The sequence below is a fragment of the Spinacia oleracea genome, chromosome 4, assembly GCF_020520425.1.
Source record: "Spinacia oleracea cultivar Varoflay chromosome 4, BTI_SOV_V1, whole genome shotgun sequence".
NCBI lineage: Eukaryota > Viridiplantae > Streptophyta > Magnoliopsida > Caryophyllales > Amaranthaceae > Spinacia > Spinacia oleracea.
The window spans coordinates 70,670,315-70,680,820 of record NC_079490.1 but is presented as its reverse complement, the minus strand read 5'-3'; the positions used below and the strand labels follow the sequence as shown (position 1 = coordinate 70,680,820).

General features: G+C 34.0%; 1 non-coding gene across 1 annotated transcript; it reads left to right on the top strand.

Annotated features, from left to right (window-relative positions):
* The first annotated feature begins 8,836 nt into the window (after window positions 1–8,836).
* Window positions 8,837–8,945, top strand: LOC130460402 (small nucleolar RNA R71). The gene has a single exon (XR_008920278.1). It is a non-coding gene; the product is annotated as a small nucleolar RNA R71 (small nucleolar RNA).
* The last annotated feature ends 1,561 nt before the right edge of the window (window positions 8,946–10,506 follow it).

Below are 10,506 nucleotides of genomic sequence, written 5' to 3'. Positions count from 1 at the left end.
CATAAAAAAAAGGGGGATTTTGAGATCATACTAACCAAAACACACATTGGATAAACATTTAATACTACTAGTACTACTATTATATGCAAGACTGACAACACAAATCGACCCATCCAATTTTCATGACTTTCACCAGATTGAGTTCTATAATAACTAATATAACCAATCGTGAGAAATTAAGCAACATAATCCATTAGACTAATTGTAGAGACTTAAGTAAGAAAGACTCCCTGTACTCCCTGAAATCGTAATCAATTATGAACTAAGCCAAATTGACTCTAAACCACTCTAACTTACACAAATATGATCGCAACTTGTATAATTTAGAAAATGACAGCATTATAAACTAGGAGCCCTAATTAGTCCTAATTAATCTAATCACATAAATGCTTAGACTAATTAGATTGAGTTTACTCATAATATATACTATAACCATAATCGTAGGCTCCAATGTAAATTAAGTGCTACTCATTATACGATCTAAACTAACCCAAATCATATAATTAGCAATCAAAAACTATCGTACATAATGAAAGATAACAACAAAAACATACGAATGTAATCTTCACAATGAATAAATTAGAAAACCCAAATAATAATTAAAATCGAATAAAACTCAAACAGATTATAAAATCCCAATCAATATTTCATACTGAAAACTCAACCAAAGCAATCTAATAAATAAGCAAGTATACAAAAAAGGTATGAAATTGGAGTAATTGAGTAAGAAAAGAACTCATGAATTTGTGCTCAAGAACACCCGAACGAACTTGGCTTCGACCTCGCGACTCGTTGTTGCTCTTGTTCGACCTTAGATTTGAGACTAAACTTTCTTCTAATGGTTGTCTTCTCTCCTTAATTACCCAATTCAAAACCCAATTGCAACCCCTCAACTCACGAATTTATGGTTCGATCTCCTTTGTGTCGTCTGCTTCCTTGTGGTTTGAGGGGTTGAGATGCAAATTTATATATGATAAACCCTAATTTTTGACCGGAGATATCGAAAGTAGAAGATTAGTGCGGTGGGATTTCTGTTGCCGAAAAGGAAGGCGAAGAGATTTTTGCTGGTTGAAAACTTCATCCTCTATTAACCCACGTATATGTGTTTAGGTAGTGGGCTCTCCAAATATTTAGGAATTTAGTTGGTCTTTCTCATTTAACTCCCACGTTTTGGTTGATATAGAAAATTTAGTGGGCTTTCTCAATTTGAGTGGAGATTGATTTAATGAGACTTCCTTCACAATTTCCTTATGTTGGTATGATGCTGGAGGTATTAAAGATAGAGTATAACTCCTCTATTTTAATCTCTTCTAATTGTAGCTTCATGGGCTTCCTTCACTTAGGTTGTAGTAGTGAAAACTTTCTTCACTTAATTCCCACGTCTTCTCTTTTTATTATTGTAATAGCTTTTTTTATCTCGTATAATTCCAACGGCTTCGACTTCTCAAGAGATTAGCACCTGTAACATAACCGAGTAATATTTAGGCTAATTTAACAATAAAATATAGGATTTTTTTGGTATTTACTACCTTAAAAATACACCACTTTTGTATTTACTACCTTATGAAAATTTTATTTTAAATTACTACCTTAAAGTTCCATTTTATTTGTAGTCACTACCATTTTACAGTTTTCTTATTTTAAAATTGAGATATCTCTTTCGTTTCTTAATCATTTTAAGTGATTCAAAGCTCATTCTTGTAAGCATTCCATAGGGATCTTACCTTTTAACATTTCGTAAAAGTTTAAACAAATTAAATATTATTTTTAAAATCTTAAAATAGTTATGAATTATCAAACGATTTTATTGAAATGACGTTCTCAATGAAATCCCTATAGAAAAAGGAAAATAATGAACTTCGAATCACTATAAACGATTAAGAAACGAAGGAGATATCTTAATTTTAAAATGAGAAAACTGTAAAGTGGTAGTAAATAAAAAAAATCTAGAAGTTTAAGGTAGTAATTTAAAATAAAAATTTCATAAGGTAGTAAATACAAAAGTGGTGTATTTTAAAGGTAGTAAATACCAAAATTTCCTAAAATATAAAACAAAGAAAAATATACTTATAATTTATTAAAAGTGACTAAAGACCCAAAATAATAGATTAAGGACGGCTATATAACTAAAATAAGGAAATAAATATATGTTAAATAATGCACTTATCAAATTCCCCCACACTTAGCTTTTGGTCGTCCTCGATCAAAATAAACAAAACTAAGATGTACTATGCGAATAAATAAATAAAATCAAGTTATTTTGGACAATCCAAACCAATGAGAGAAGTGAATATTTTCATAAAATCCAAAATACATTTTATATCACTACCAACAAGCATGGATCATTGAACAATACGAACCAAGAATTTAGCACCCTAGTTGACCAACCAATCTTACCGCTTCCTTTCCCCTAAGTTTGAATCTTCCCTCATAGATGCGCAACCGTATTAGCTCATGCCTCACTTAATTTGATGACCCTCGTCAGGACTTGCACAAAATCTTACCCTCCACCGTTAAGGGACCAAAAGTGTACTTAGGAGATCAAATAGGACTTTTATATGGTTGTAATGGGGCTTAGGTTAAGGGTAGGGAAATATTTAGGAATGTGGTGTTAAATAGATAGTCAAGTTAAGTGGAGCAAAAATACATGACATATAACATTCGGGTCACAAGAAACTCCAATTATGCAAGTAATACTATACCCCAACTACTTTGTTTAACCGTATCCTCCACCTTTTTCCATATGAACCTTATTCAATGCAATAATAAGATTTCCTTGAATATTAGTACTTCATAATATTGCTGCTTGTTTTGACTTTTTTGTACTTTTTCTCTCTCTCTTTTTTTTTTTTAATATAATCATATATAACCCTCTTCTGTAACACAATACTTGCAATTCTAACAATAATAATGACTCCACTTAGCAAGACTTAAGGTAAAATCTGTTGGAGGCCACAGGCTTGTAACGTACGGTTTGCCAAAAAAAGTTATTAAAGCTCAACAGGGCTAAAAAAATGGAATTTTTGTGAATATGTAAATGACAGAAGGCCTAAATACTCTGGAAGCTCTAATTATGAAAAATAAAATAAAATGCCTTAATCATTTCTCCTTTACACTTTGGTCATCGATCTCGGGAAGCTAAAATGCAAGTCCCAATTTGAGCAATCAATAAGAAGGATAGAAGTAAGGAAGTGAGTCTTACGAGGTTCATGGCCCTCCATTTCGGGCCTCATCGCACAAAGGGAAAGCGAAACCATGCAGCACAAACCATGTCAAAGAGGGGTTTATGCAATCTTTAATATCATTCATGACGATCCAATGCAAGCTAGTTTGTGACAAAACCATAAAAACCCCTTTTCTTTTTTTTTTAATCACTTGTCAGGCATTTGGTTTGGATTGTCAAAATAGCTAACTTTTATTTTTCTATGTCACAAGCACAACTGAGTTTGATTAATATGAGAGAGATACTTCCACAAAAATTTTGACAGCATTTTGTTTTAAAAATGACCGTTTCTAACTCCCCCCACACTGAAACTGTTCATTGTCCCCAATGGAGAAAAAAAAAATGTAGAGAGGGAAGAAGGGACTTAGCTGGTTAAATTCACTGATGATGATGATTAGTTGATCAAATGTTGCTGCTAATGGTTTCCAGTCCCTGATGTAGTAGGTGGTAGAAGCTGACTTTATCAGCTCATTTACTTCAACTCATTGGACCAGTATGGGAGTTGAGCAATGTGATTGTGAATGCTGAAACTTCAAATGATTGGGTCAGAAGAGCTGTTGTTGCAGCTGATTTAGGGCAATGAACTCGTTCAGCTTGGTATTACTCCATCGTCAGAATTATACTTGCCCCCTGCAAATGAAATAAATTCAATTACACTGACTTTTCAATCTCGTGACAACAAAGGGAAGAACTGCAGAATTCTTGTAAGTTATCCATGCTTCACTTATGAGACATTGTAGCTTAGGTTATTCAAATAGTCTGTGAAGTGGAGTAAAGTAAAATGAACTTGCAAAAAAAATGAAAACAGTAAAGTAAAATAAATTTCAAAAAGAAAACAAAATAAGAAAACAATCGTGGGTTGCCTCCCAGTAGCGCCTTTAGTTTAAGTCGTTGGCTCGACGTTCTCAATTCTTTGTCAGATTTTCTCAAACGTGACATCTTCGATCATCTGCACATAAGCTTGATCATAGAATGGCTTCAATCTGTGACCATTTACTTTGAAAGTTTTATCAGTACCAAAATCCTTTATTTCCACTGCACCATGAGGAAACACATTAGTAACAACAAAAGGGCCAAGCCATCTAGTTTGCAATTTTCCAGGAAATAATTTCAGTCTAGCATTAAATAAAAGAACCTTCTGGCCAACTTGAAAAGACTTCCTAGCTATCACTTTATCATGGAATGCTTTAGTTTTCTCTTTGTAGTTTTTAGCATTTTCATAAGATTCAAGCCTTAATTCCTCTAACTCAAGGAGCTGTAACTTTCTCTCTTTTCCAGCAGAATCATAGTCTAAGTTACATTGCTTCACTGCCCAGAAGGATTTATGCTCAATTTCCACAGGTAGGTGACAAGATTTCCCAAAAACAAGTCTTAAAGGTGACATTCCCAGAGGTGTTTTATAAGCAGTCCTATATGTCCATAGAGCATCACCTAAATGAAGACTCCAGTCTTTCCTATTTGGATTGACCATTTTTTCTAGGATAGACTTTATTTCTCTATTAGACACTTCAACTTGACCACTAGTTTGCGGGTGGTATGCAGTAGCTACTCGATGAGTCACATGGTACTTTTCAAGAAGGGAACCAAAGGTTTTATTGCAAAAATGTGTTCCTCTATCACTAATAATAGCCTTAGGCATGCCAAATCTATTAAAAATATGATTTTTAACGAATTTAACCACTGTTTTGGCATCATCAGTTATCACAGCTTTTGCCTCTACCCATTTAGAAACATAGTCAACAGCAAGAATAATGTAGACATTACCAAAAGAAGACGGAAAAGGACCCATAAAATCTATGCCCCACACATCAAATATCTCACAAATCAGGATACCAGATTGAGGCATCTGATTTCTTTTAGACAGATTACCTGTCTTTTGGCAACGTTCACATGACTTGCAAAATAAATAAGCATCTTTATAAATTGTAGGCCAATATAAACCACATTCAAGAACCTTATGAGCAGTCCTTTGAGGACCAAAATGCCTTCCACTTTCAAGACTTTGACAAAAATGAAGAATAGAAGCATAATCAGGTTTATCTATACATCTCCTAATTACTAAGTCAGAACAAGATTTCCATAAATATGGATCATCCCAGAAGTAGTATTTAGACTCAGATTTGATCTTTTCCTTTTGAGCTCTAGACAATGTAAGAGGAAATGTTCTAGTGACTAAGAAATTGACCATATCAGCATACCAAGGAGTATCAATACGACATAAAGAAAGCAATTGTTCATCAGGAAAGAACTCGGTCATTAAAGGCCAATCATCTCTAGGAACAATCCTACTTAAGTGGTCAGCAACCAGATTCTCTACTCCCTTTTTATCCCTAATTTCAAGGTCAAATTCTTGCAACAAAAGCATCCACCTAAGTAATCTAGGTTTTGACTCTTTCTTTTTCAACAAATATTTAAGTGCGGCATGATCAGAATATATAATCACATGAGTGCCAAGCAAATAAGTTCTAAACTTTTCCAAAGCAAAAACGACAACATACATTTCTTTTTCAGTCACAGTGTAATTGCATTGGGCAGAATCAAGAGATTTGGAAGCATAATGGATCACATAAGACTTTTATCTTTCTTTTGACCTAAAACAGCACCTATTGTTTTATCACTAGCATCACACATGATTTCGAAAGGCAATGACCAATCAGGTGGTCTAATAATAGGAGCAGAGGTCAATTTATCTTTCAGATCATCAAAAGCTTTCTTGCATTTATCATTAAAGTCAAAAACAGCATCCTTACCAAGTAAAACACACAAAGGAGATGCAATTTTAGAGAAATTTTTAATAAAACGTCTGTAAAAGCCAGCATGCCCTAAAAACGACCTAATTTCACGAACACATGTAGGATAAGGTAATGAACTAATGACATCAATTTTAGCTTTGTCAACCTCTAGACCTTTAGCACTTACAATATGTCCAAGAACTACACCTTGTTCAACCATGAAATGACACTTTTCGAAATTCAACACAAGGTTAGTTTCAACACATCTTTTCAGAACTTGAGACAGACTATGAAGGCAGCTATCAAATGAATCACCAAATACAGTAAAATCATCCATAAACACTTCCATATCTTTTTTTCAATTAAATCAGAAAAAATACTCATCATGCATCTTTGAAAAGTTCCAGGGGCATTGCACAATCCAAAAGGCATTCTCCTAAAGGGAAATGTACCAAACGGACAAGTAAAAGTGGTTTTATCTTGATCTTCAGGAGCTATTGGAACTTGAGTGTAACCAGAATAACCATCTAGAAAACAAAAATAAGATTGTCCAGCAAGCTTTTCTAGCATTTGGTCAATAAAAGGCAAAGGGAAATGGTCTTTCCTAGTAGCTTGATTAAGCTTCCTATAGTCTATGCATACTCTCCATCCATTAGGAACTCTAGTGGGGACAAGCTCGCCTTTATTATGCTCAACTACTGTTATTCCACTTTTCTTAGGGACCACATGAATAGGACTTACCCATTGAGAATCAGAAATAGGATAGATCACATCCGCATTTATCCATTTAATAATTTCCTTTTGAACAACTTCCCTCATTGAAGGGTTTAACCTTCGTTGAGTTTCTCTAGTGGGTTTAGCATTCTGTTCAAGAAATATTCTATGCATGCATAAGGTGGGACTAATGCCTTTTATGTCTGCTAAAGTCCATCCTTTTGCCTCTTTATAATTTTTAAGCACATTCAACAACTTTGCTTCTTGAAATTCATTTAAAGAACTTGAAATAATCACTGACAGAGTCTCATTAGCACCTAAATAAACATATTTCAGACTAGAGGGCAAGGGTTTTAACTCTAAAATAGGTGCTTCAACAATAGAAGGAATCAATTTAGGCACAGATAAAGGCAAAGAAAAATCATCCTTCGCATTCACATTAACCACATCAGACAATGCTACAACAGAAGAATAAGGAATTTCACGCATATAATCAAGAACATCATTTTCAAACAGTTTATCACACCACTTATCAAATACATCCTGAGCCATCCAATCAAAAGCATCAAAAGTATCTATAGAACTGACATTATTGATATCACTTGGGTATCTCATAGCATCAAAAATATTAAACTTAATAATTTCTCCATCAAATTCCATAGTTAAGTTACCCTCATGAACATCAATTTTTGTCTTAGAAGTTTTCAGAAATGGTCTACCTAACAACAAGGGAACACTATCACATCTATCACCCATATCTAGAACATAAAAGTCAGCAGGAAAAACCAATTCATTCACTTGCACAAGTACATCTTCTAAGACTCCTATTGGAAATGCGTTAGATCTATCAGCTAACTGAATAACAATATCAGTTTTAGACAAAGAACCCACATTTAAAGTATCATAAACAGATTTCGGCATAACATTAATGGAGGCTCCTAAATCTAGCATACACCTTTCAAACTTAGAATCACCAATTTTGCAAGGAATACAAAACATGCCAGGATCCTTACACTTAGGGGGAAGCTTCTTTTGGATAATAGCTGAAATATTTTCCCCCACACTTACCTTTTTAGAAGGACGAAAATGCCTTTTGTTAGTACAAAGTTCCTTAAGAAACTTTGCATAACGAGGTACCTGTTTAATAGCATCAAGAAGGGGAATATTGACTTCAATTTTCCTAAAAGTTTCTAGAATTTCATTGTCAAAACTCTCTTTCTTAGCTTTAGCAAATAGAGAAGGGAAAGGAGGCAAATCTTTAAACCGAGAAACAACATAATCAGATTCAGTTTTACTCTCCCCTTCATTTTATTTTTCACTCTCCTTCACAGTACCCTCACTTTCCAATCTTTCCCTTGATCCAACTTTAGGATTGACTTCTATCTCTTTTTCAACTTCACGGCTTTTCATTTTAGGTTCAGTTAACACTTTACCACTCCTAAGTGTGACAGCTTTAACATGACCATTGGGATTAGGGATTGTTTGTGATGGAAGTTTACCTGAAAGTTGAGTTTCAAGATTACTTAGAGAAGTGCAAATCTGACCTATTTAAGTGTCTATATGATGAAGGTGCGTGTCAGTTTTCTTTTGATACTCAACACCCTGGTTATGGACTTGTCCTATTTGATTGGTTAGTTGTTTAACTAAATCTTCTAGTGAAGGACCAGATTGGGGTGGTGGATTTGGTTGACCGTATTGCCTTGGTTGATTAGATTGTGGAAATTGTGGTCTATTTCCATACCTTAGATTAGGGTGGTCTTTCCAACCTTCATTATAAGTCTGTGAGTAAGGATCATATTTTCTTTGACCAGAATAACCACCTATAGCATTCACATCTTCAGATTGCAATTCAGGACATTTATCAGTAGAATGAGACTCATTACAACAAATTCCACAAACTCTAGCTTTAGACTCGTTACTAGCAACAATTTTAGACACAAGAGTCGTTAAAGTAGCAATTTGTTGAGCATTTTCTTGTAATTGATTCTGAATACCACTTAAATCAACTCCATTTACTCTTTTAACATCATTTCTAGTACCATGTTGTTGGGTGTTTTGAGCCATATTAGAAATTAAAGCCCTAGCTTGGGTTGGTGTTTTGTCCACTAATGCCCCTATCAGTAGGCAATAGGCCTTCATAAAAGTATTGAATTAATAGTTGGTCACTAATCTGATGTTGGGGACAGGATGAACATAATCTCTTAAAACGTTCCCAATATTCATACAAGGACTCATTATCATTCTGCCTAATACCACATATCTCCTTCCTGATGGATCCAATTAGACTTGCTGGAAAGTACTTTCCTAGAAAAGTTGATGCCATAACATTCCAAGTCTTAATTGATCCAGCAGGAAGATCATACAACCAATCTTTAGCCACATCTTGCAAAGAAAAAGGAAAAGCATGCAATCTAATATGATCCTGTTCAACTCCTTCAAGATTCATAGAAGAACAAACAACCTTAAACTCTTTTAAATGTCGATGAGGATTCTCACCTGACTTCCCATAGTATTTGGGAAGAAGATTAAGGAAACCTGAATTCAGCTTGAGGGGTTTGTCCAGCTCTGGAAACACAATGCAGAGAGGATCATCTCCCGTATTTGGGGCCGCCATCTCCTTCAAGGTTCTTTCACCCATTTTTGCTCCCTCTAGATTATCTTCTGTTGGTTTAACTTCCTCTGGTTTCTCTTCTTCTGGTTGATCTATTTGAAACGCATAGATTAATCTCTCTTGATCTATATACTTCCTGATTCGCTTGAGTTTAGAATTAGGTGTGCTGCCGCTCATGTGCCTGAAAAGTGAAAACTTAAAGAGTTAGTTATGTTATGCAGATTTAAACGAATGCATACAAACTAATCTGAACATTCTAAAGCTTTGTTTGTTGTTACACTTTTATCTTTTAGGATATGGGCTACAGAACATAATTAAATATACAACGGATTTAGAACAAACATCTTAACAGATCAAACTTTCACAATCTTAATTATGGGGTAATTTGTTTTAGACCCGCAGTATACTTCAGTATATAAACATAAACGAATTCAAAAGTTCAGGACCTTAGGTCATAGAATTAACTCAATAAGAACATAACACTTAATAATACTTAGAATTCAAGGTGGCCTTGCATTGATTATCCTTTTATACTTTCTGAAATCCCAAATTATTTGAAAAAAGGGATACAGAACGTTCAAAGAATTGAAATAAGACTCCTATCATGCAGTTAAGTTAATAAAAGGCAGTAATGAAAGCGGATAGAAGATTGCTATTTAGTTAAAGCCAGTGCTTTATGTTTTAGGTGTCTTTTTGAAAATAAGAAAATAAACAAGAGCTAGTTTAAGATTCATACTAAAAGATAAGACAAGAACTTGTTAATATTTAGAACAATCATCCTAAACATATCAGAGTTTTCACTTCGTACACAAAGTCAAAACAAGATAATATCATGCAAAAAGAAAATTATGCAAACATGACATTAACATGTTACTGTTATGCACTAGAAAATGTCAATTTTATTAAAACAAAGTTGCTTACAAAAATTAGCCAAAGTGAAAAAAACGTAGAGTATATACATGTACTCACAAAAGAGGGAAAAAAAAAATCGGCTAAACCATAGACATTACAAACTTGGCCCCTAGCACAAGAAAAATGCCTACCTTCCATTTTTTTTCTTTTACCTACTTTTATTACAATAAAAACAAAGACCAGATATTAAGATATACAGAAACATAGTAATTATCAAACTTGGTATAGATTATCTACGGCTAACCTGATATGATTTCACCAATACAGATCATAGCAAATACTGAAAATACGGTGTCAAGTAGACCAAGCAGACA